Source organism: Myotis nattereri (genome assembly GCF_964212035.1).
Source record: "Myotis nattereri genome assembly, chromosome: X".
Taxonomy (NCBI): domain Eukaryota; kingdom Metazoa; phylum Chordata; class Mammalia; order Chiroptera; family Vespertilionidae; genus Myotis; species Myotis nattereri.
The window spans coordinates 57,400,231-57,428,073 of NC_138078.1; positions in this window are offsets into that span (position 1 = coordinate 57,400,231).

Consider the following 27,843-nt stretch of genomic DNA (forward strand, 5'->3'; position numbering starts at 1 on the left):
ATACAGTAGATAAATTGGTCTTGATTTGGCTTTTTGATAGCCATAGAGGAATTTTAAGAAGAAAAATCCTATTTCAATAGAAGTTGTTAAAGCTTCTTTCCCTTCCACAAAACCATTTGTTATAGTTTGTCTCTGCTAGGTTAAAAGCCCAGCACCTTCTGTGCCCAGGACAGCAGGGAGCCTGACTGGAATGTGACCTCTGACTAGACACACCCGCTGCAGATCACGCTCAAGAAGACAGAAAACTTCGGTGGACCCCTTCTAACCGTCCTGATGCTGTTGACTTTCGGCCTTTGCATTATCAACAGACTACTCCAATTTATCAAGGAATGTAAGAAGTAATTCAGTTAATAGTTCAGTCCGTCTCATGATGGAGCCGGAAATTCCAAGACAAGGGGGGAATGAAGGGACAGAACGGTACTTGAAAGAACTAAACAGAACTAAGCAGAAATACACCCTCCTCCCTCTTCAAGGACGGGGCAGAGACATGCTCTTCTCCCTCTCCTCTATCTTGTCTTGCAAGGCTGGACCCTCAGCCCAAGCCCCCCCCCTTCCCCCCGAGAGTGACAGCAAGAATGCTGGTATTGTCCTAACTCTCCCAACCACCCACCTGACTGGACCAATGAAGCTCAAGAAATGTAGCTGAGGTCATAATAAGGCTATAGTGGAGGATGGCTCCAACCTTCAGAAGGTAATGGTCACTTCCTGACCCTTATGCTGTAAAACCCTGACCAATTTCTGTAACTCACATCACCCCTAAAGCCCACCCCAAATAGCTAGCCCTATATAACCTTTGTTCTCCTGGGACATGCTCTCTCGCCTTACCGCTACGCCTGATAGAGGCTGGGAGCCAATTCTAGGATTGATCAATGAAAACTCATTGCTTTTGCATCAGAGGAGGCTCCCTGGTGGTGGATTATTGGGGACCCCGAAATCTGGGCATAACAGTGATGTCAAACCACACCATGGCAACCACTGATTTTGGGCAACCAGGGCTGTAGTGAGTGGCTCCTCAATAACATGAAAAGTACATATAGAGGCCAGAACCCTTTGAGTAGTGTCTGTTGCCTCAAGATAGCGAAACTTAATAATACGATAGTCTAGACTAGTAGAGATAAGGAATAAGACTCCAAACACAAGGATGGATGAAGAACCTGTAAGTCCAAAAGTCAATTTATGTTTATATTGGGGAGGGGGTGGTGGTATGGATTTTCGTGGTGGCAGTCATGAGGAACAAGGTGTTGTGTTAGTGCTGGAAGTGTATAATAAAGAATTTGATTTCCTTTTTACATTGCAGACTATTGAATATTGTTAAATTATTAACAGGATGGTCAGCTCAAGATGGGAATTATTGTGCCACAAGTGATTGAGTTTTTGCTTTAACATCATGGTCTAGAACAGCATTGTTGTATATTGGAGATACTAGAGAAGTGAAGTTTGACTCTGTTTCACTGTTGAGGAAGGATCTAAGGAAGGGTCAGGCATGTGAGAAGGGAGTAATGTAGATTTCTTTAGTTGGGGCACTATACAAGCCATTCCATACTGAGTCAGACACTTAGCATAAGGACAAGTATAAGTCTGAATGGGGATTTTATTCCCAACACTTTCTCATACTGACAAGGAAAAAAGAAGCTGATGTTTACTTTAGGTTTGCGTTGGTGCGGGGGGATGGATGGTGGTGGTCACAGTCATGAGGAACAGGAGGTTTTGTTAGTGCTGGCAGTGTGTAATAATGAATTTGATTTCCTTTTTACATGGTAGACTATAGAATAGTGTTAAACTATTGAAAGGATGGTCAGTTCAAGATGTGAAGTTTTATGCCAAAACTGGTCCAGTTTTTCCTTTAACAACTTGGTCTAGAACAGCATTGCTGGATATTGGATATACTAGAGAAGTAAAGTTTCACTCTGTTTCACTGTTGATTCACTTCTTCTTACATTTTCCACATACATAAGTACGATATTAGTAATAAGGGAAATTGGGTGTGGTGTTCATGGTTATTATCTTCACAATTATTCTGTAAATCTGGAACTATTCTGAAATAAAACAGGCATTAAAACAACACTCAAGGTCCTAGGAATGGTAGCAACTGAACATAGTGGAATGAATCACTGAAATGACTGGGGAGTATGCCAATTGTCTTTGAGGAAACACCACCTCCTGCCATACGCTGGACTATAATAGAATTAGAGAAAATAAGAGAGAGAGAGGTCATTTTGGTCAAAATTTTAGGATTTAAGTTTAAGGTCTCTGTTATAAAACCAGAGTGTCTGAGTGTTCTGCATCCTCTGCCACGCCCGCCCCTCCTGGATGGTCTAGATGTGGCTTTGTCATGTCAAGACACACCATGGCAACCACTGAATGTGGGCAACCAGAGCTGAAGTGAGTGGCTCCTCATTAACCTAAAGAGTATATATAGAGGCCACGAACCTTTCAGTAGTGTCTGTTGCCTCAAGATAGCGAAACTTACTAAGAAGATATTGTAGACTAGTGGAGATAAGGAATAAGACTCCAAACACAAGGATGGATGAAGAAACTGATAGTCCAAAAGTGAATTTATATATGAATTTGGCGGGGCGTGGGATGGATGGTGGTGGTCGCAGTCATGAGGAGAAGGGTGTTGTGATGGGGAGGGATATAAGGAGGCGGCAGTCATCTGAGAAGGGAGTAATGTAGATTTCTCTATTTGGGGCACCATACAAGCCATTCCATACTGAGCCACACACAAGGAGAAGTCTGAATGGGGATTTTTTCTCAACACTTTCTCGTACTGGCAAGGAAAAAAGAAGCTGATGATTAATTTAGTTTTCGAAATGGCGGGGGGGGGGGAAGGATGGTGGTGGTCGCAGTCATGAGGAACAGGGTGTTGTGTCAGTGCTGGCAGTATATAATAATGAATTTGGTTTCCTTTTTACACGGTAGACTATTGAATATTGTTAAACTATTGAAAGGATGGAAATCAAGAACTATTCTAAAATAAAACATCCATTAAAACAACACTCAAGGATGGTACAATATCCACAAATCAATAAACGTGATACATCACATAAACAAATTGAAAGAAAACACCAACATGGTCATATCAATTGATGCAGAAAAAGCATTTGACAAAATTCAACACCCATTTTTGGTAAAAACTCTCAGTAAGGTGGGAGTAGAATGATCATACCTCAACATAATAAAAGCCATATATGACAGGCCCACAGCAAGCATCATACTCATTGGACAAAACTAACACCATTTCCCCTAAGAACAGGAACAAGACAGGGATGTCCACTCTCACCACTGCTGTTCAACATAGTACTGGAAGTATTAGCCATCGCAAAGAGGCAAGAAGATGAAATAAAAGGCATCCAAATTGGAAAAGAGGAAGTAAATCTGTCCTTATTTGCAGACGACATGATATTATACATACAAAACCCTAGAGACTCCATCAAAAAGCTACTAGACTTAATACATGAATTTGGCAATGTAGCAGCATACAAAATTAACCCAAAGAAATCTGAGGCATTTCTATACACCAATAGTGAACTTTCAGAAAGAGAGATTATACAAACAATCCCATTTACCATCGCACCAAAAAAATTAAGCTACCTAGGAATAAACTTAACTAAAGAGGTAAAAGACCTCTACTCAGAAAACTACAGGACGATAAAAAAAGATATAGAGGAAGACATAAACAGATGGAAGAACATACCATGTTAATGGATTGGTAGAATCAACATCATTAAAATGTCCATACTACCCAAAGCAATCTATAAATTCAACACACTTCCCATCAAAATACCAACGGCATACTTCACAGATCTAGACCGAACTCTCCAAAAATTCATCTGGAATAAAAAAATGACCCTGAATAGCTGCAGCGCTCCTGAAAAAGAACATAGTAGGTGGGATCTCAATACCAGATATCAAGATGTATTACAAATCCACTGTTCTCAAAACAGCCTGGTACTGGCACAAGAACAGGCATATAGATCGATGGAATAGAATAGAGAGCCCAGGAATCGGCCTGAACCAATATGCTCAATTAATATTTGACAAAGGAGGCAAGAACTTTCAGTGGAGCCAAGATAGACTTTTCAATAAATGGAGTTTGGGAAATTGGACATATATATGCAAGAAAATGAAACTAGACCACCAACTTACACCATACACAAAAATAAACTCAAAATGGATAAAGGACTTAAATGTAACACAGGAAACCATAATAATTCTAGAAGTATCTGAAGGCAACAAAATCTCAGACATATGCCGAAATAATTTCTTCACTGATGCAACTCCTGGGACACTTGAAACTAAAGAGAAAATGAACAAATGGGACCACTTCAAAATAAAAAGCTTCTGCACAGCAAAAGAAACCATCAACAAAACAATGAGAAAACACACTGTGTGGGAAAACATATTTGCCAATGTCATATCTGATAAGGGCCTAATCTCCAAAATTTATAGGGAATTCATACAACTTAGCAAAAGGAAGTTAAACAATCCAATCAAAAAATGGGCAAAGGACCTAGATAGACACCTCTCAAAAGAGAATATTCAGAAAGCCAAGAGACATACGAAAACATGCTCAAAGTCACTAATCATCTGAGAGATGCAAGTCAAAACAACAATGAGGTACCATCTCACACGTGTCAGACTGGCTATCATCAACAAATCAACAAACAACAAGTGCTGGAGGGGATCTGGAGAAAAAGGAACACTTGTGCACTGCTGGTGGGAATGCAGACTGGTGCAGCCACTATGGAAGACAGTATGGAGTTTCCTCAAAAAACTGAAAATGGAACTCCCATTTGACCCTGTGATCCCCCTTCTAGGAATATATCCCAAGAAACCAGAAACACAAATCAGAAAAGATATATGCACCCCTATGGTCATAGCAGCACAATTCACCATAGCTAAGATCTGGAAACAGCCTAAGTGCCCATCAGTACATAAATGGATTAGAAAACTGTGGTACATGTACACGATGGAATACTATGCTGCTGTAAAAAGGAAGGTGCTCTTACCGTTTACAGTGCTTTGATGGAACTGGAGAGCGTTGTGCTAGGTGAAATAGGCCACTCAATGAGGGAAAGGTACCGCATGATCTCACTCATTCATGGATAATAGAGACCATTATAAACTTTTGAACAATAATAGATACAGAGGCAGAGCTGCCTCAAACAGATTGTCAAACTGCAGCGCGAAGGCCGGGTAGGGTTGGGGGGCAGGAGGGAGGGGGGTAAAAGATCAACCTAAGGACTTGTATGCATGCATATAAGCATAATCAATGGACATAAGACACTGGGGGATAGGGGAGGCTAGGCTACTGTCAAGGGCGAGGGGGAAAAAAAGGACACATATGTAATAACCTTTGAAATATTTTAAGCAATAAAAAAGTGATTTCAGCAATTAAAAAATAAATAAATAAAAAAATAAATCTAGAAAAAATTTTTTCATTTATAATGCTAACAGTGAGACACCCAGGAAAACACACATGGTGTCAAAATAAGCCAATGGAAAATCATTTGGGAAAATATAAAAAGTACCATAAGTAAAAATTTCTTTATTAACCTAAGGTCGAGAATATGTTTGTATATTTTCAGAAAACAACTTCAAGGCCACGTGGATTGGTGCAACAGAGAGGAATTCTCAGGAATGCTCCAGTCATGAAAACAAGAGGAGAGACAGTTCAGAGATGGAGACGCTGAAGACACTTTTCCATGCTAGCAGTCAGCAACTGTGTGTCCTTGCAGATTGCCCAGAAACAAACCAGAGAGGGTCGGACCTGCATTGCCACCATTTTTCCACAATCCAGAACTGAAATATCATTGTTGACATGTACACATAAGGAACTGTTGGACATTGAAATTGGGACTTAAAACAATTTTTGTCCTTGAAATGTTATGCTTAAGTTTTAAAATGTTTTGGGTTACGGATAGGCATTGTTATCGTTTTAATAGCCAGAGTTTTGTTCTTGATGTTTAAGTTTTATTTTCATTATAGTAGCTTAATTAATAAAACAAAAAAGGGTGAGATGTGGGACACTGACATAGGGTTAAGCCTCGGACTGACCTGCTGGCAAAGTCACAAACAAGTCCTAGCTTAGAGGGCACAGTCCTCTTTGCAAAATTAGGCTTGACCTTATAACACTCCCTAGATGTTATCTGGGAATCCAATGGGCTGAGGAAGTGCAGGAATTATAACCATGGTGTAAACAAGTGAAACTCACAAGGTAAGTGAAACTTTGGTAACCACTACCTTGTTTACCACTCACTATAAAAAGCTTCGTGCTGACAACCCCCACCGCTCTCAAGGTAGATGGCGTCGCGACCTGGGTCCATTCCACTCCCGTGCAGTCAGCGGACCCACCCATGACCAGGAAAGACTTCATCACCAAATGGAGCATCGATCGAGATCAACCCTACCCGCTCTAGCTCAAGCTGCAGTGTGCTCGACCTGCCTGATTCTGGTAACATTGCTCACAATCACTCCTGGCACCAGAAGCCCCCACAATACTGTGTAATAGACTTGGATGATGCCTGCTTCTTCATGGACATGGCTCCTAAGAGACAAGGACAATTTATAGGATCACATGTTTAGTAGCAGAAGATTTGGCTGCCTGAAGCGGCCATGATGCCAATATTATGTTTCATTGTATTGATATGTTATATTGACCTTTGATTCTTTTGCAGGTTTAAATGTGTGTTGGCTGTCCTGGAAAGGGACTGTGTGGGGTGTCTCCCAAAAGTAAAGGGTCTCTAGCTGCCAAGAGGGCAGGTGCCCAACTGGGCATGGAATGGTGCCCATCAGGTTCTGGTCACTGTTGAGAGACAGTTGACAGTTGGCAGCATGTATACCGCTTGCAGGCCTGCGTGACCGTGCCCCTGTCTGGGGTAGTAAGATGGAAAAGCCTGTTTCGAATAGAAGGTCTAACGCATGGTGATGAATAGAAAGAAAGTTTAATGCCAACAATTGCTGTTTTGTTATAACTCTGAAAATCCATGAAAAGTAATTGGCAAGGAAAGTCAGAAAATCTTAGAGTAGATCAGTATGTTTTTCTCCTTAAGTAATTCTTCTGAAATCGGGCAATGGTAAGTCATGGCAATACATTTCTTTGCATATATTTAATAAGACCAGGTCCTTATAATGATTTTATTAACAGAAAACTTTGACTGGAATATCATGTTTTAAAGAGCCCTGTCTGAGCTCTAAAGACTTGAAGCCAGTAAGAATGCCACGAAGAAAGCCTGGTATCCTGGTTGGGAGCCCTGAAGATGGCTGGCACTGGAATATCAGACCGATCCCCTACAAAAACTGGCAGTTGTTACGAGTAGAATGGGAGCAGCAAATATGCGTCTACATCCCTGCGGAACCCCCGCACACTCTGGGCCACAGGAGTGGGAGGGCTACTGATATGAGCCTTAAAGCCTGGAGGGTAGGCTCAGGTGGAGTTGCTACAGGTGAGGGATTCACCTAACTCCGCAGATACTGTAGGCAGGCCTGATGGAAGCTGGATGGCTTAGCTTCCTGACCTATGGAGCACATTAAAATTCAACCATGAGACTGCAGCAAAGGTAGTCAGTTACCATTCTTGTTGTGTTTATGCAAACATCAGGAGAGTGTGTAAATTAATCTTGATCTGGCTTTTTGATAGCCATGGAGGAATTTTAAGAAGAAAAATCCTATTACAATAGAGGCTGTTAAAGCTAAAATGGTTTCTTTCCCTTCCACCGAACCATTTGTTAAGCATATAGGGATAGTTCAGTTGATAGTTCTGTGTGCCCAGTACGGGCCTCTATCAACGGTGGAATAGTAATGCAGTCCCTCTCATGATTGAGCAGTAAGTTCCAAGAAACTGGGGGAATGAAAAGGCGAAGGATATACCCTCCATCTTCCTCGTATCCTCAATGTTGGGGCTGCCGCCATGTGCTCAGGATAGTACCAGCTTTCTGTATCCCAGGACACTGCTGGCCAAGCCCAGAAACATTTTAAACTAACAAATGACAATCAGGGGACGTGCGTGCCTTAGAGATGACCACATCCTGTGTAATAAGACCCAACTTGCACCTAGCCAATCGGCAGGGCCCACAATCATCTCCCCTCCCCTAACTCCACCCCGCTATTAAAACCCCATTTTTTTCCCACAGGCGTTCTCTCTCGTCTTGTCTTTGTGAGGATAGGAGCCAAACATGGGTCTGTGATAATAAAGGACTCTTTGCTTTTGCATTGGACATGGCTGGCTCCCTGGTGAGGGCTGTTGGGCATTTTAAATCTGGGCATAACAATAACCAAGAGGGTGGCAATGGTAAATTTGGACTTTAAGCTGAATGAAGACAAGAGGGAGAATGATATAATGAATCAGATAATTGTATTTTACTACAGGAAGGGGAAAACCTCCAGTAAGCAAGCCAACAAATGCAGAAGTAGTAGTGGAGTGTTCATTTACCACAGGTGATACACAGGTTCTCCGCTGGGAATACACGGTATAATGTGAATCCCTCTATAAACAATGCTTCAGAAAAGGGCATTATGAGAAGATGAAAATATTAATGGTCTCCTTGAATAAATACCAGCAAGGGTATAAAGGAGATATGTTTGTATTTTTGTGTGTTTTCAGATGATCGGGAGGGATGTAAGGAGGGGGCAGGACTGTGAGATGGGAGTAATTTAGAATTCTTTAATTGGGGCATCAGACAAGCCAGTCCATACTGAGCCAGAAACGTTCAATAATGACAAGGAGAAGACTGATTGGGGATTTTTTCCTCAACATTTTCTAATACTGACAAGGAATAAAGGAGCCTGATGTTTAAGTTAGGTTTGGATTAGGGGGAGGAGGGGATGGATGGTTGTGGTCGCTGTCATGAGAAACAAAGTGTTGTGTTTGTGCTGGCAGTGTATAGTAATGAATTTGATTTCCTTTTTACATGGTAGACTATTGAATATTGTTAAACTATTGACAGGATTGTCAGCTCAAGATGTGAAGTTTATGCCACAACTGGTACAGTTTTTCCTTAAACAACTTGGTCTAGAACAGCATTGCTAGATATTGGAGTTACTAGAGAAGTGAGGTTTCACTCTGTTTCACTGGTGATTTGCTTCATGTTACATTTCCCCATACCAAAGTGACATATTAGTAATAAAGGAAATTATGTATGGTGCACATGGGTATTATCTTCACAATTTTTCTGAAATCTGGAACTATTCTAAAATAAAACATCCATAAAACAACACTCAAAATACTAGGAAATGGTAATATTCGAACATAGTGGAACAGACCACTGAAAGGACAGGGTTGTATGGCAAGAGGCTTTGAGTAGACACTACCTCCCTGCCATATGCTGGACTATAATGGTACTAGAGGAAATGAGAGAGAGAGAGGTCAGTTTGGGAAAATTTTAGGAGGTAAGAGGAAGGTCTCTTTTCTATAACCAGATCGTCTGAGACTTCTGCATCCACTCCCACCCCAACCCCCCTTCTTGGATGGTCTAGCTGAGGCTTTGTGATGTCAAGCCACACCATGGCAACCACTGATTTTGGCAACAAGAGCTGATGTGATTGGCTCCACATTGACATAGACAGTATATAATAGGCCAGGACCCTATGAGTAGTGTCTGTTGCCTCAAGATAGCCAAACTTAATAAGAAGATACTGTAGACTTTTGGAGATAAGGAAGAAGACTACAAAAACAAGGATAGATGAAGAAACTGCAAGTCCTAAAGTGAATTAGAAGTCAGTGTATCAACTGGATGACGAATAAGTGGATAAGGCCAGAATACCTTATTCAAATACTCCCCCTTCCCCCTTAATTCCTAACCCAAGATTCTGGCCTTGTCCTTTTTGGCCCAACACACTCCTTGTTCAATCCATTGTCATTCAATAACAAGCCCATTTCCAAATCATTCTCCAATTTCTTCCCCAAAACCAATGTCTTTCTGTGCTTAACTTGTTTCCAAGTACATATGTTATGCCCAGATTTCAAGATTTGAGTCCAGTGCAAAAACATATAGTCTTTTATTCAAGCCCGGGACTTGGTCCCCCTCCTTCCTCTATTACTGGATGCAAGAGAGAGCCCCGAGTCCGAAGGGAAAAAAGAATTAATAGGGCTTGAGGTCTTGGTTTGGGGGCACACTCTGACCACTGATTTGGCCGATTCCGGTTGTTTTTTTGAGGGCGGGATTCTAGTGATGCAAGGGCAGGGTGCAGCTAGGGTCTTTTTACACAAACACAGGGGGGTGGCTAGCATACCCTTGGCTTTGGGGTAGTTTCCACCGCTTTCCCATTGGCTGAGATAAGGGCAGGCTGAGTAACTGATACATTCTGCGGCTTTTTCTTGAAAGAGGGGATATGGACACAGCTATCAGTACTGTTCTGTCCTTTCATTCACCCCTTGTCTTGGAACTTCCGGCTCAATCATGAGACGGACTGAACTATCAACTGAAGTACTTTTATACACTTCTTGACAAATTGGACTAGTCTGTTAATAATGCAAGGCTGTAAGTCAAGAAGAGCAGGAGGATTACAAGGGTTCTGCGGAGGTCCACTGTTTTCTTGAGGGTGATCTGCAGCGGGTGTGTCTGGTCAGAGGTCACCTTCCAGTCAGACTCCCTGCTGTCTGCCTCAGACCTTCCATTCTAAATAGGCCTTTCCCTGATCTCTACAGCCGAGGTTTGTACCACTCCTGACATGGGCATGGTCATTCAGGCCTGCAAGAAAGTACACAGACTGCCATCTGTTAGGTGTTTCTCAATAGAGACCAAAACCTGATGGGTATTCTTCTTTTTCCAGTTGGGCATCTGCCCTCTTGGCAGCCAGACACCCTTTACCTTTGGGGTTCATCCTATATAGTCCCCTTCAAGGACAGCTAACAGATAGCTATAACAGTGTCCTTCAGTGTGGCAGACTAGATACTTGCAAGTTATTCCCAAAGACTTCCAAGGACTGCAGACCATCACCGGTCCACCGATACAGCTACATTTAAACCTGTAAGAGAATTGAAGGTTAATACAACATATTAATACAATGAATCATAATATTGGCACTATGGCCGCTTCAGGCAGCTAAATCCTACGGTACTAAACGTGAGATATGGCAGGGCTATACAAGCATTTTAGGGAGGTGACTAAAGTCCACTCTTTGACCTTTCTATATAAGGTAAAATTGCCCTTGTCTTTCTGAAGCCATGTCTATGAAGATGCAGGCATCATCTGAGCCTATTATACAATTTTCTGCAGGTATAGTCCTTTTCAAATTGGGGTGAGTCCAGGGGTTTTGAGCTTCTTTACCCACATCGAGTCTACAGGCTGGAAAGGATGTACAGAGTCTGAGGTGGCACTGGCAGGGCATCTCGAAAAAGCTTATGGGTGGGTTGTCATTTCTGTAAGAGATCACGTCCAAGTGAGGGGTACAGGCATTCTGGCATACCTAGAAACGAATGAGTTACTGTGTTCTTTCTGAGGTCCACAATCCTCTTTGATGTCCAAGGAAAAAGGCAGTTTGTCTGGTGGCTCTTAGAACTGGTGTCTTCTTAGATGTTTCTGGTCCCCTTGGATCTGTCAAGACCAAATAGGCTGCTCCAGAATACACCCGAAAATTAATCAGGGGTTCTATTTCCCTACAAATATTTATACCTAGGTAGACATATTAACATCAAATAAACATCCACATATACACCTTTCAGTGAACAAGTACTTTTACAGGCTTGGGAATTTTGGCCGATAAAAGGAACACTGCCCAAGTTCTTCAACAGGTGCCTGACAAGCACGAATGTGGTGCCTTTGGCGGGGGGTATAGAGTCCCATCCTTTCTCTCTCGGCACTGCTAAGGACAGGATCATTGGAGAGGTCTCTTTACCTAGGCAAGGCTGTGCTGAGCCACCTGGGGCAAAAGTGTTTTCTGCTTCCATTTTGGCTAAAAGGTCTCTGCCCATTAGAGGGACCAGGTCAACTGGTAAATATAGGAATTCATGAACCACCTGATGGCCGCCTCACTGACATCATAGGGGATGGCAGAAGAGTCTGCAGCTGTGGTAACGTTCCAGTAACTCCAATAACGGTGACTTCCTGTCCTGAGAGGGGAACTACCTTCTGAGTAACTACGGAGTGCTCTGCCGCTGTATCAATCATAATTTTCACAGTCTGGCCCCCGATATTCATTTGGACCATTGGCTCTGGGGGCCCAGTTGGAAAAAGCCCAGTCTGTCCTAGTCAGAGTCAGCTGTTGCCAGTCCAATGAGGTCTGCCTCAGGCGGCTCTGGCTAATAGTTGCCGGGTGGTTTGGATGGCCTTGCCAGATTCTTCTGGCCTGCTACTGAACTTTACTCTGTCCCTTCTTACACACACAAAACTGGACCCTAGGCAGCGAGTTTGGCGCAATTTTAAAATTCCTTAACATACATTTAATCATTCATGTAGCAGGGAGGGACCGGGTGGGCTCCTCCTGAATAAAAGAACTCATCAAAATAAGGCTAATTTTCTAACTTAATTTGTCCCTGGGTGTGGACAACAAATGACACTAATCAGATTGCCATAAAGAATTTAACCTTTGTTTAGGGAGGCAAATGCAAAGCATTTACTCCCAAGTGTCATTGTTTTAGAGAAGATAGGATTTCTGCTCAGTTTCCCTATTTTACTAGTCCCAGCTTACTGGTCTATCATGCATTCAATTTTCTTAAAATGTATTCTGGCACAGGAGAAAGTTGGTTTGCAGTACACAGAGTGTTTAAACCCTATATAACTAGCTTGGACCTCTACATAGCAAACTGCAGTCTATAAGTTCAATATGCAGCCTCCGGTTTTTCTAACCCAACGAGGTTTCAGCAAGTCTCTGAGTCAGACACCTCCTCTGTTGGAGAATTTCAAAGTCCTGATGGCTTCCAGGTCCAGGGAGAGTGCCTTTTTGACAATCCTTGGGCCCTGCTTTTTGCCTTTTTACCAGTTTCCTTCGTGGTAGAGCAGCAACCATGCCTCTTTCAAGGGAGTGAACTAGAAGGGGATATCAGCCCCACCTGTGCGCCAGCTGCTCCACCTAGGGTCTCCCATGGACACAGCTAGAGTGTCCCCCAGCAAATCCCGGAAGGCGCTGCCCTTTTCCAGTGGTAAGGACTCAAGCAGGGGGTTCACTGAATGTAGCCAGTAGCGAAGCGCTCGCTGGCTTCTGCCTGCAGCTGCTGGCGCCCACAAGCACTGCCCCATAGCACATGACTCACGGGTAGCTCCAGCACCTCAGTGTTCTCCAGCTTAGCCTGAACCTCGGTGACCAGCAGCAGCTGCTGCAGCTCCTGTAGGCTATCTTTGATCCACGAGCACGCGGCTACTTCTCCACCAGGGGCTTATGGGCATTGCGGGCAGCTCAGGCATTCAGGCCCCCCCCCCCCTTCTTTGACCTGGGTCTCAGATACTGAGTCGGCCTGGAAAACAGTTCTAAATTACCAGGGGGGATGCGGATTCTAGCTATGTTCCTCCTCTGCTTTTCGAGGAGGAGTTTAGTTGTTGTTGTTTTTTTTCGTTTTTTTTTATTCTTAGAAACCTTAATCCTTTAATGATTACCAAAAGTGAACATTCAGCAATTTTAGTTTAATATTTATGAACATATTTTAAATGTACTTTTACTCTTAAGATATATCTAGACCTTTTGTGATAAAACTAAGTACAGGTATCGGTCTGATTCAGCATTGGAGGGGTTTAAAGAATAAACCAAGGCAGAGAACGATTGTGCATACAGTTATTTTTTTTTACCCTTGAATTTCATTGATAAGACCTGTTAGGATTGGAGCCAGCAGCCTAACTGCCAAAACCCCTGCCCTCATTTTCTCAACCCAGGCGCATTGCTTTTCCTCACAGAGTTGGCCTGGAAATATAACGGGTGCATAGTGAGGTTTCTTGTAGACAGAAAACCTGGAGACCATCTGAAATCCAGTTACTGATGCTTTCAGAATCCAGATGAGGGAGGAAGGAAAAGACCTGGTTATGTTCTCTATGAGGGTTCTAATAAACAATTGAAAACATCAAGGTAAACAAAATACAGTCACAGGCAGATTTTCTTTCCATCCTGCAGAGCTGTTCACCAAAGAGAAAAGAAAAACATGAATAACAAGTTCTCTGAAATTTGCTACTTTGTTAATTTGCTAAGCAAAAAATTAACTTGAAAAGGCATCTCTCTTGCTCTTTTATAAGCAATCTCAGAACTAAGAAATCTTGGAAATACAGCGATTTACAACCCAGGTAAGAGCAACTTATCGACAGAAATTGATTTTAACTAAGTGGGCTGATTTTTTCGGTAATGGCAAGCAAAAGACTGTGAGATCTGCTAGAGATTCTTGTAGCCCATCGCGGGTCCAGTCCAAACGTCAAGCCAGATGAATTAACAGAAATGCAAAATAAATCAAAGTAGCTTCCACTTCACACAGACTAGTAATGAGCAGCCAAAATAGACAAACACTTGTATTCACACTCTCTCTGTAGACTAGCCCAAACTGGAGCTGAGCAGATAAACAAAGCAATGCCCCACTCCCCAGATGAGCATGGGGGCACTCCTGGCACCCATGTCCCAGAACAGAATTCTCCAGCAACCTTTTGGTGAGAACCTACCGGAGGAGTTAAGACTGCTTCCAGTCCCCCTATCGCTAGCAAATTGGCTACTCCCACACAAACAAACAGCTGTTCACTCATGCTTTCTCATTTTGTCGGCATTCATTCCAATTCCACAATCTCTATTGTACCCCTTTACAAATTTTTTTAACAGGTTTACTTTATCCCGACCTCATGATGTTCGGTGACGAGAGACAGACCAGGGAGGGGGTGACATGATTTCATAGATCCTTACTCAGATTTCCTCCTGACCGAAGTCATGGAGCCACACAAAGGAGAGGAGAAGTCAGGACCCCTCCCTCCACACACACATACTTTAAACAAACATTCATAAGCAAAGGCATTTAGCTACCACAACCCACAATTTTTCCCAATTCAATCTGAACCTTGAACTTTTAGCAAATATTCAGCATTTCTCAATCAGTAACATTTTTAAGAGTAAACATCAAAATTCAAGACATGATTTTTATCATTTGAATTCATTAAGCTTCAAGGTCCCAAGTTCCAAGCAGTTCTGGAAAACCACACCTGAGGCTGGCAAGCAGGTTTGGCCCAGCCCTTCATTTTAAAACGACCATAATGCTTAAAGGAGTAGTTTGAGTCTGTCCCATAACGTCCATCCAGTAAGTCCCAGAAAACAGAAAAAAAAAAAAAATACAAGCACAGACAAATACAGTCTTCCAACTCTAGGGAAGCAAAACCAAACCAACCTTCCTACTCCGCGAAATCAAAACTATAGATCAGCTTAGACGATGGCCATGCACCACTCCTCTCAAATTGAGGGGTTTTTCGGGCCCACCAGATGGAGGATCGGGGCGTCCCTCAACTCCTCCCACCCGTGGGCCCCCAGTTCATCCCCCTAATCCGTTATCGGAATTACAGATTCCATAAGTGAGCTCACAATGAACAGAACACACAGAAAACAACTGACAACACACAGACAGATACCGCGGTTTTTCAGACCCTCTGAATTGGTGTCTCTTTGAGTCTCAGGGGTTCCAGATGAGCCCCCAAATGTTTGGCCCCGATTTCCAGATCCCCCAAGAGGGACCACTAGGGAGCCGAGTCCAATGCAAAAGCATAAATTCTTTTATTCAAGCCAGGAACTTGGTTCCCCCAGTGCCAACATTACTGGATGCAAGAGAGAGCCCCGAGTCCCAAGGGAACAAAGAATTTATAGGGCTTGTGGTCGGAGGGTGGGGGCACACTCTGATCACTGATTTGGCCGATTCCAGTTGGTTGAGTGATGGCAGGGGGCTAGTGACGCAAGGGCAGGGTACAGCTAGGGATTTTTTTACACAAAGTCAGGGGGTTGGCTAGCATATTCTTGGCCTTGGGCTAGTTTCCCCCACAATTCCATTTGCTGAGATAAGGGTAGGCTGAGTAACTGATACATGCTGAAGCTTCTTCTTAGAAGAGGGGATAAGAACACAGCTATCAGTCCTGTTCTGTCCTTTCACAAAACCATGATTGTGGTGATGGTAAATTTGGACTTTAAGCTGAATGAAGACAAGAGGGAGAAAGACAGAAAGAATCAGATAATTGTATTTTATTACAGGAAGGGGAATACCTCCAGTAAGCAAGCCAACAAATGCAGAAGAAGAAGTGATGAAGTGTCCATCTACCAGAGGTAATACCCAGGGTCACCCATAGGAACACACTTAACCATGTGTATCCCTCTATCAAAAATACTTCAGAAATGGGCATTATGAAAAGATGAAAACATTAATGGTCTCCGTGAATAAATACCAGCAAGGGTATAAAGGAAATGTGTTTGTAGTTTTGCGAGTTTTCAGATGATGGGGAGGGAACTAAGGAGGAAGAAGTCATGTGAGAAGAAAGAAATGTAGAATTCTTTAATTGGGGAACCAGATAAGCCATTCCATAGTGAGCCAGACACTTAGATTAAGGACAAGCAGAAGACTGATTGGGGGGTTTTCTCCTCAACACTTTCTCATACTGGCAAGGAAGAAAGAAGCTGATGTTTAATTTAGGTTTGGATTGGGGGGGTGGGATGGATGGTGGTAGTTGCAGTCATGAGGAGCAGGGTGTTCTCTTAGTGCTGGCAGTGTATAAGAATGACTTTGATTTCCTTTTTACATGGTAGACTATTGAATATTGTGAAACTATTGAAAGTATGGTCATCTCAAGACCTGAATATTTATGCCACAACTGGTCCAGTTTTTCCTTTAACAACTTGGTCTAGAACAGCATTGCTGGATATTGGAGATTCTAGTGAAGTGAGGTTTCACTCTAAATCTTTCACTGATGATTCACTTCATGTTACATTTGCCCCATTCCAAAGTGAGTAAATAGTAAAAAGGGAAGTTGGGTATGGGGTCCATGAGTATTATGTTCACAATTTTTCTGTAAATCTGGAACTATTCTATAATAAAACATCGATTAAAACAACACTCAAAATCCTAGAAATTGGTAGCAACTGAACATAGTGGAATGGACCTCTGAAATGATGGGGGAGTATGGGAATTGTCTTACAGGAAACACAACCTCCCTGCCATATGCTGGACTGTAATGATACTAGCGGAAATGAAGAGAGAGAGAGGGGACAGTTAGGGAAAAATTTTAGGAGTTAAGAGGAAGGTCTCTGTTCCATAACCAGAGTGTCTGAGATTTCTGCATCCTCTGCCACCTTCGCCCCTCCTGGATGATGAAGCTAAGGCTTTGTGATGTCAAGCCACACCATGGCAACCACTGATTTTGGGCAATCAGAGCTAAAGTGAGTGGCTCCTCATTAACCTAAAAAGTATATATAGAGGCCAGGAACCTTTGAGTAGTGTCTGTTGCCTCGAGATAGCCAAACTTACTAAGAAGATATTGTAGACCACTGGAGACAAGGAATAAGACTCCAAACACAAGGATGGATGAAGAAGCTGCAAGTCCTCAAGTGAATTAGAAGTCAGTTTCTCAACTGGATGTGGAAGAAGTGGATAAGGTCAGAATACCGTGTTCAAATGCTGCCCCTTCCCCAGTAATTCCGCACTCAAGAATCTGGTCTTGTGTTTTTGACCACAGACAGTTCCTCATTCAATCCATTGTCATTCAATTAAAAGCCCATTTCCAAATCATTTTCCAATTTCTTCCCCAAAACCAATGTCTTTCTGTATTTAACATTTTTCCAAACTTCATAACCAAGATAGTGGCAATGGTATATTTGGACTTTAAGCTAAATGAAGACAAGAGTGAGAATTACAGAAAGAATCAGAAAATTGTATTTTACTATAGGAAGGGGAAAAACTCCAGTTAGCAAGCAAAAGAATGTAGAAGAAGAAGTGCTGGAGTGTTCATCTACCACAGGTGATACTCAGGTTCTCCCAGGGGAACACACTTAATAATGTGTATCCCTCTATCAACAATGCTTCAGAAATGCGCATTATGAGACGTTGAAAACATTAATGGTCTCCATGAATAAATACCTGCAAGGGTATAAATGGAATATGTTTGTATTTTTATGAGTTTTCAGAAAATGGGGAAGGAGCTAAGGAGTGGGAAGTCATGTGAGAAGGGAGTAATGAAGAATTCTTTAATTGGGGCACCAGACAAGACATTCCATACTGAGCCAGACACTTAGAATAAGGACCAGGAGAAGACTGAAGGGGGATTTTTTCGTCAACACTTTCTCATCCTGGCAAGGATGAAACGAAACTGATGTTTAATTTAGGTTTGGAATGGGTGGTTGGGATGGATGGTGGTGGTCGCAGTCATGAGAAACAGGTTGTTGTGTTAGTGCTTCCAATGAATAATAATGAATTTGATTTCCTTTTTACATGGTAGACTATTGAATATTGTTAAACTATTGAAAGGATGGTCAGCACAAGATCTAAAGTGTTATGCCTCTACTGGTCCAGTTTTTCCTTTAACAACTTGGTCTAGAACAGCATTGCTGGATATTGGACATACTAGAGAAGTGAGGTTTCACTCTAACTGTTCACTGATGATTCACTTCATGTTACATTTGCCCCATACCCAAGTAAGATATTTGCAATAAGGGAAATTGGGTATGGTATACATGATTATTATCTTCACAATTTTTCTGTTAATCTGGAACTTTTCTAAAAATAAACATCTATTAAAACAACACTCAAAATAATAGAAAATGGTAGCAACTGAACATGGTGGAATGGACCACTGAAATGACGGTGGAGTTTGGGAAGTGGCTTAGAGGAAACACCACCTCCCTGCCATATGCTGGACTATAGTGGAACTAGATGAAGAGGTAGAGAGAGAGAGAGAGAGAGAGAGAGAGAGAGAGAGAGAGAGAGAGAGAGAGGAGTGAGAGAGAGATAGAATAGAGAGAGAGTTCAGTTTGGGAATAATTTTAGGAGGTAAGAGGAAGGTCTCTTTTCTATAACCTGAGTGTCTGAGATTTCTGTATCCTCTGCCACCCCTGCCCCTCCTGGATGGTCAACCTGAGGCTCTATGATGTCAAGCCGCACAATGGCAACCACTGATTTTGGGCAACCAGAGGTGAAGTGAGTGGCTCCTCATTAACCAAAAGATTATATATATAGGCCAGGACCCTTTAAGTGGAATCTGTTTCCTCAAGATAGGGAAACCTAATAAGATGATATTGTAGACTAGTAGAGACAAGGAATAAGTCTCAAAACTGTCGGAAACTGTTTATTGCCTTCACTATCTGATAAGCATAGACAGAGAACTCCCTGAAACCCCCCGAAGGATGGGTGCCTTTGAAGCTCTATCAAAGGTTGGAGCTAGGGCTCACCTCTTCTCTTTGTCCAGACAGTGGTAGCTGAAACTACTCCCTCATTTATTATTATGTAAATCCTTGCTGATGGCCTTGTCTGCTTGTTACTAGGTGGTCACCTGCCTAAGGTCTATGCTATGGGTGCATCCAAGATCAATAAAAGCTCGGTGAGGCCTGAGAACAGTGGAAGTCCTTCGGGACTTGCTGCGTGGTCCCCCAGTATTCGAAAATTATCTCGTGTCTTTTTCTCTCATTTGTTTGCGTCTCCTCTTTTAGATACCGAACCATACTCCACAGGGGACCTGGAAGGAAACACTCAACATCTGGAGCCCGACGGGAAATCTGGAAGTGCAGGTCTCGCTGGAGCGCGAAATGGAAGTTTTCAACGAAAAGATTTGGAAAACTCACCGAAAAAACGTGAGGGGGATTCTACTGCATGCAATTCCCAGGATCAACTACAGAAGCCTGGGTCTGTAAGTACACTGGGATCATTTTCTTAACCAGGCTAACAAATGTGGCAGGATTTGGCTTTAAAAAAGTAGATTCGGCTTTAAAAAGGTATATTTGGCTTTTTAAAACTAAGAAACTTTATTATAGACTTTTGATTTGCAGGCTTAAAGTGTTAAAATTTTAGAAGGAAATCTTTTCCAGTTTTTGCATGTTATAACAGAACTTAACATTTGTTTTTCTTGAAAAAGTTACTCTTTTAGATCAGGCTGAAAAAAGAGTGCCATGGTCATATTAATGTGTTTTCTTTTTTATTTTATTTTATTTTATTTTATTTTATTTTATTTTATTTATTTATTTATTTATTTTTTATTGGTTAAAGTATTACAAAGGGTATTACATATGTGTCCTTTTTTTCCCCCCGCCCTAGACAGTCCCCCAGCCTCCCCTATTCCCCAGTGTCTTATGTCCATTAGTTATGCTTATATGCATGCATACAAGTCCTTTAGTTGATCTCTTACCCCCCTACCTCCTGCCACATAACCCTCCCCGGCCTTCGCGCTGCAGTTTGACAATCAGTTTGAGGCAGCTCTGCCTCTGTATCTATTATTGTTCAAAAGTTTATAATGGTCTCTATTATCCATGAATGAGTGAGATCATGTGGTATTTTTCCTTCATTGACTGGCTTATTTCACTTAGCATAATGCTCTCCAGTTCCATCCATGACGTTGCAAATGGTAAGAGTTCCTTCCTTTTTAGAGCAGCATAGTATTCCATCGTGTAGATGTACCACAGTTTTCTAATCCATTCATCTACTGATGGACACTTAGGCTGTTTCCAGATCTTAGCTATGGTGAATTGTGCTGCTATGAACATAGGGGTGCATATATCTTTTCTGATTGGTGTTTCTGGTTTCTTGGGATATATTCCTAGAAGTGGGATCACAGGGTCAAATGCGAGTTCCATTTTCAGTTTTTTGAGGAAACTCCATACTGTCTTCCATAGTGGCTGCACCAGTCTGCATTCCCACCAGCAGTGCACAAGTGTTCCTTTTTCTCCACATCCTCTCCAGCACTTGTCGTTTGTTGAATTGTTGATGATAGCCAGTCTGACAGGTGTGAGATGGTACCTCATTGTTGTTTTGATTTGCATCTCTCGGGTGATTAGTGACTTTGAGCATGTTTTCATATGTCTCTTGGCTTTCTGAATGTCCTCTTTTGAAAGGTGTCTATTTAGGTCCTTTGCCCATTTTTTGATTGGATTGTTTATCTTCCTTTTGTTAAGTTGAATGAGTTCTATATAGATTTTGGAGATTAGGCCCTTATCAGATATGACATTGGCAAATATGTTTTCCCACACAGTGGGTTTTCTCGTTGTTTTGTTGATGGTTTCTTTTTCTGTGCAGAAGCTTTTTATTTTGATGTAGTCCCATTTGTTCATTTTCTCTTTAGTTTCAAGTGCCCTAGGAGCTGTATCAGTGAAGAAATTGCTGTGGCATATGTCTGAGATTTTATTGCCTTTGATTTCTTCCAGAATTTTTATGGTTTCCTGTTGTACATTTAAGTCCTTTATCCATTTTGAGTTTATTTTTGTGTATGGTGTAAGTTGGTGGTCTAGTTTCATTTTCTTGCATATATCTGTCCAATTTAACCAACACCATTTATTGAAGAGACTATCTTGGCTCCATTGTATGTTCTTGCCTCCTTTGTCAAATATTAATTGAGCATATTGGTTCGGGCCGATTTCTGGGCTCTCTATTCTATTCCATTGATCTATATGCCTAAATTTGTGCCAGTACCAGGCAGTTTTGAGAACAGTGGCTTTGTAATACAACTTGATATCTGGTATTGAGATCCCACCTACTTTGGTCTTTTTCAGGATTGCTGTAGCTATTCGGGGTCTTTTTTTATTCCAGATGAATTTTTGGAGACTTCGGTCTAGATCTCTGAAGTATGCCGTTGGTATTTTAATGGGAAATGCGTTGAATTTATAGATTGCTTTGGGTAGTATGGACATTTTAATGATGTTGATTCTACCAATCCATGAACACGGTATGTTCTTCCATCTGTTTATGTCTTCCTCTATATCTTTTTTCAACGTCCTGTAGTTTTCTGAGTAGAGGTCTTTTACCTCTTTAGTTAAGATTATTCCTAGGTAGTTTAGTTTTTTTGGTGCGATGGTAAACGGGATTGTTTTTATAATCTCTCTTCCTGAAAGTTCACTATTGGTGTATAGAAATGCCTCAGATTTCTTGGGGTTAATTTGGTATCGTGCTACATTGCCAAATTCATGTATTAAGTCTAGTAGCTTTTTGATGGAGTCTCTAGGGTTTTGTATGTATAATAACATGTCGTCTGCAAAGAAGGACAGTTTTACTTCCTCTTTTCCAATTTGGATGCCTTTTATTTCTTCTTCTTGCCGAATTGCAATGGCTAACACTTTCAGTACTATGTTGAACAGGAGTGGTGAGAGGGGGCATCCCTGTCTTGTTCCTGTTCTTAGGGGAAATGGTGTAAGTTTTTGTCCATTGAGTATGATATTGGCTGTGCGCCTGTCATATATGGCTTTTATTATGTTGAGGTATGATCCTTCTACTCCCACCTTGCTGAGAGTTTTTATCAAAAATGGGTGTTGAATTTTGTCAAATGCTTTTTCTGCATCAATTGATATGACCATGTGTTTTTTTTTTTTCAATTTGTTTATGTGATGTATCACGTTTATTGATTTGCGGATATTGTACCATCCTTGCATCCCTGGGATAAATCCTACTTGGTCATGGTGTATGATCTTTCTGATGTACTGCTGAATCCGATTTGGTAAGATTTTGTTGAGGATTTTGGCATCTATGTTCATGAGGGATATTGGCCTGTAATTCTCTTTCATTGTGTTGTCTTTACCTGGTTTTGGTATTAGGGTGATGCTGGCTTCATAGAATGAGCTTGGAAGTGTTCCTTCCTCTTGAATTTTTTGTAGTAGTCTGAGGAGGATAGGTTTTAGTTCTTCCTTGAATGTTTGGTAAAACTCCCCTGTGAAGCCGTCTGGTCCTGGGCTTTTGTTTGCTGGAAGCTTTTTGATGACTGCTTCAATTTCTTCCATAGTTATTGGCCTGTTGAGATTTTTAGATTCTTCCTGATTGAGTCTTGGAATGTTGTATTTTTCTAGGAATTTGTCCATTTCCTCCAGGTTGTCTAGTTTTTGGAGTAGAGCTGTCCATAGTATTTTTTAACAATCATTTGTATTTCTGTGGGGTCTGTTGTTATTTCGCCTCTATCGTTTCTGATTTTGTTTATTTGGGTCCTCTCTCTTTGCTTCTTGGTGAGTCTGGCTAGAGGTTTGTCAATCTTGTTTATCCTTTCAAAGAACCAGCTCTTGGTTTCATTGATTTTCTGTATTATTTTTTTGGTCTCTATGTTATTTATTTCTGCTCTAATATTTATATTCTCCTTCCTTCTGCTCACTCTGGGGATTTCCTGTTGCTCTCTCTCTAATTCTTTGAGTTGTAAGGTTAGCTGATTTACTACCATTTTTTTCTTTTTTTTTGAGATAGGCCTGTAGAGCTATAAACTTCCCTCTCAGGACTGCTTTCATTGTGTCCCATAGGTTTTGGATTGTTGTGTTTTCATTGTCATTAGTTTCCAGGATGTTTCGAATTTCTTCTTTGATTTCATTGGTAACCCAATCAATATTTAATAGCATGCTATTCAGCTTCCAGGTGTTTGAGTATTTTGGGTTGTTTTTATTGTAGTTTATTTCTAATATTATGCCATCGTGGTCTGCGAAGACGCTTTTTATGATTTCAATCTTCTTGAATTTGGGGATACTTTGCTTGTGACCCAATATATGGTCTATTTTTGAATATGTGTCATGAGCACTTGAGTAGAATGTATATTCCGTGGCACTGGGGTGAAGTGTTCTGAAGATGTCTATTAAGTCCATCTGATCTAGTGAGTCATTTAGTATTGCTGTATCTTTGCTGATTGTTTTTCTAGAGGACTTATCCAGTGATGACAGTGGTGTATTAAAGTCCCCTACTATGCTTGTATTGTTGTCGACCACTCCTTTGATATCTTCCAGAAGATTTTTTATGTATTTGTGTGCTCCTGCATTGGGTGCATATATGTTTATCATTGTTATATCTTCTTGTTGTATGGATCCTTTTAGTATTATGAAGTGGCCTTCCGTATCTCTTGTTATGGCCTTCACTTTGAGGTCTATTTTGTCCGATATAAGTATTGCCACCCCAGCTTTCTTTTCTTTTCCATTAGCCTGAAAGATATTTTTCCATCCCTTCACTTTCAGTCTGTGTGAGTCCTTTCTAATGAGGTGGGTCTCTTGTAGACAGCAAATGTATGGGTCATGAGTTTTTATCCATTCAGCCACTCGATATCTTTTGGTTGTAGAATTTAGTCCGTTTACATTTAAAGTTATTATTGAAAGGTACTTGTTTGTAGCCATTTCTTTTTTTTGTGTGTGTGGCTGTTTTCTTTCTGGGATTTTTAAGTCTTCTTTTTACACCAGTCCCTTTAGCATTTCTTGCATTGCTGGCTTGGTGGTGATAAACTCCCTTAGCCTTTTTTTGTCTGTGAAGCTTCTTATTTCCCCTTCAATTTTGAATGATAGCCTTGCTGGATAGAGTATTCTTGGATCAGTCCTTTGCTTTACATCACTTTGTAAATTTCGGTCCATTCTTTTCTGGCCTGATGTGTTTCTGTTTAGAAATCATTTGATAATCTAATGGGAGATCCCTTGTATGTAACTTTCTGTATCTCTCTTGCAGCCTGTAAGATTCTCTCTTTGTCCTGAACATTTGCCATGGTAATTATGATGTGTCTTGGTGTGGGTCTTTTTGGGTTTACCTTGTTTGGGACTCTCTGGGCTTGTGTGACTTTTTTCTTCCCCACCTCAGGGAAGTTTTCTGATATTATTTCTTCCAATAGGTTTTCTAATCCTTGTTCCTCTTTCTGTTGTTCTGGCACCCCTATTATTCGTATGTTGTTTCGTTTCATGTTGTCCCAAAGCTCCCTTAGGCTCTCCTCCTGTCTTTTAATTTTTTTCTCCAACTGAAGTACAGTTTGGGTGTGTTTTGCCTCCCTGTCTTCTAATTCACTAATTCGGTCTTCCGCTTCTCCTAGTCTACTGTTGATACTTTCAATGGTGTTCTTTATTGCAGCTATATCGCACTTCATTTCTTCTTGGGTCTTACTTAAGTTGTCGATTTTTTCATCTGTTTGTTCTTGCTTATTGGATAAGTTTTCCATTTTTTCCTCCATCCGGTGTATGCACTCTAGGAACCTTACTCTGAATTCTTTTTCTGTCATGTTGTATGCCTCTGTATCACTTAGCTGCTTTTCTGGTGAGTCCTCCTTTCCTTTCCTTTGAGGATTTCTTTGTCTACCCATGTTTGATATCACTGATGTATATAGATATTGAGTCATTCAGTGGCTGCTCCCTAGGTGGCAGTGGCTCCTCGGGCTGTGGTTGCTACTTGGGCGGTTGTGGTAGCAGCTGCTCCTCTGTTGTTAGCGGGTCTTCTGATGGGTGCTGTTCACAGCTGTTGTGGCTCTTCTGGCTGGTGGAGGGATGCTTCACCCACAGCAGCTGTTCCTCAGACAGAGTGTGTGGAGATCAGGAGGCCGCTGTTGCTTGGATCTGCTGCGTTGATTTAAAGGCACGAAATACAACACAACAAGGCACAACGTACCAGGCACTTTCTGTTGGGAGAAGCAGAGTTCCTCTGAGTTCACGTAGTCGCGCTGCTTGAGAGCCATTGTTGCCGGGTTAGTATCAGGTCTCTGGATGCCGGTGACAGTCACCCAAGATGGCACGGTCTCCGCGGCTGTGCCGGCGCACCTGGAGAGGTTTCAGCCTCAGCCTCTAACCGTTCCCTTTATCTAGGATTTCTCTATCTTTCCTGGCTGCAGACTGTCTCAGCTGAATCTCCTCTGCTTATTCGGGCTGTATGCTACCCGTTTCAGCTGCCCGCCCTTATCTGCTCCGGGACAAGGCACCTACACGTCTGTCTAAACCTCCGCCATTTTCTTCCTCCCCTTAATGTGTTTTCTTATCCAAATTAAAATCTTAATTTGTATTTGGAATCTATCTGTAATAAGAAATGGAACCACACTGCTGAATCTCACTCTGGTTTGGAGAGATTCAAAGGTGGCAGAAAAGCGCAGATCTATAAGCTCTCCCGCAATGAGATTACTTAATGTTCTGTTTAAAAACTACCTGAGGACATGTTGGGAAGTGCAAAGTCTAGCCAATGTCACCTTGAGTGCTAGCTATTACTTTGGAAAGCGAAAAAGGAAAAAAAAATCTTAAAAATCTATTTTTCTATTAAGCATGACTTTGGGAACAAATACTCCATCTGAGTCATTTGCTGAAACTTCCCCCAAAGCAGGATGTGGTGGAAAGGAAAAGGGAGCACATGGCTATCCAATATGGAGGCCTCCTCTAATTTAAAGTCTCCTTCTCATAATTGAAAAGTTTTACAGAAATTTAAACTGCGTCTGGGATTTCCGTTCACTTGTAAAGGGAAAACTTGGATTGGAACTAATCCGCTCCCGTTCCTGTTAGGTTAGGTGGCTCAGGAGACTGCGCAAGAAATAGAGTCCAGTGAATCAGAAAAGAAAGGAAAGGAAAAGGTTTATTCTGCATCCCCGGTAGACCCACGTAACCCCAGGACAGGGCATGTGGATTCACGCCAACAGGGAGGGGGGTGCTGTTTTTATACTGCAGTTGGGTGAGGGGCCGGGACATGAGCTGAGGTATTTAGTTGAGGAAGTTTCAGCTGCAGGGGGTCATGGAGAAGCCAGTATCTGTGTCTGGCACGATGACCTGTGAGAAATTCCAGGGGAAGTCCATTGTCTCATTACATGTCTGCATGTATCCGATCCTGGGCTCTCTCTGGCCTAATATTCCGGCCTTTTGGTGATGGGGGCGGGGGACGACTCTTTCTAGCTATGTCCAGATAACAATGGGCAATGAGGGGGGGCGGATTTAAAGGCCAGTGTTAGGAAGAGGAAGATCGGTGGGCAGCAGAGCATAGGGATGGAGCAAGAGCTGATTCACAGTCACCCGTGACATCTCCATGATCAGGGAGTGAATGAACATGAGGAGGCAGGGGGTTAGGAGAAAAAAAGACACAGATGAGAATCAGGGGCCCTATCATGGGTAGGACCCAGGTAGCTAAGGAGCTTTGGAACTAGCGGGAAGGAGAGTTGCCCTGGAAGTGTCCTGCATGTAGTTCTTCACTCAACTTAGTCAGGGTCTGTACATTTACGTTTTGCTCCACTACTCTGGACTCATTGATGCAGTAACAGCATTCTTCCTGAAGGAATATGCATGTTCCTCCTTTTTCTGCAGTCAGAAAGACTGAGGCAAGCTGGTTCTGTAGGGCTACTTGGGCTACTGATGTCACTTGCTGCTGTAGGGAGGCTAAAAGAGGCGGTAGTAGACTCCAGGGCTAACTGGAGCTTGTCATTAAAGTACTGAGCAGTGACCAGACTATTTACAAGGGGCCCCAAGTGAGGCCTACTTAGGCAGCAATACTCACCCCTAAAATGACAGGGAGGAAGGCAGCCCGGCGGGTACAGGGATGGGATGGAGGAAGCAACCAGAGAGCTCCGACTCCCATACAAGGTTAGTTGGGGAATTACTGTGACCACGAAGCAAGGCCCGGGGTCAGAGGTGTTCATGCAGTTCCTTAAGGTGCCATTGCACCAAAAGAAGGTACCTGGGCTGGCCTTGGTGAGACTGGCTGCGGTGTGGTATGACAGTCTCTCCCGTGGCAACCCCATAGGTGTTGCCATCTTGATTACATCTGTCTGGGTTCCGCTGGTTGTAAGCAAAACAGACATTGGGTGAGCCAGTATTGGACACTGACTGGATGTCGACAGCCATCTGGATCTTTGTCTGACATCTGAACAGAGGGCAGTCCTGAGATCCTACCTGCAGGGTGACATGTTTGCCATCTGGTAGGAGGTTTCTCTGACCTTGAAGCTGCATACATAAGCGGGTGGGCGTGGGTGTAGGTTGCTCAGGGCTGGGAGCAGAAGGAAGGAGGAGGGGAGGGCGGTTAAGGCAGACCTTAGTGGGGCC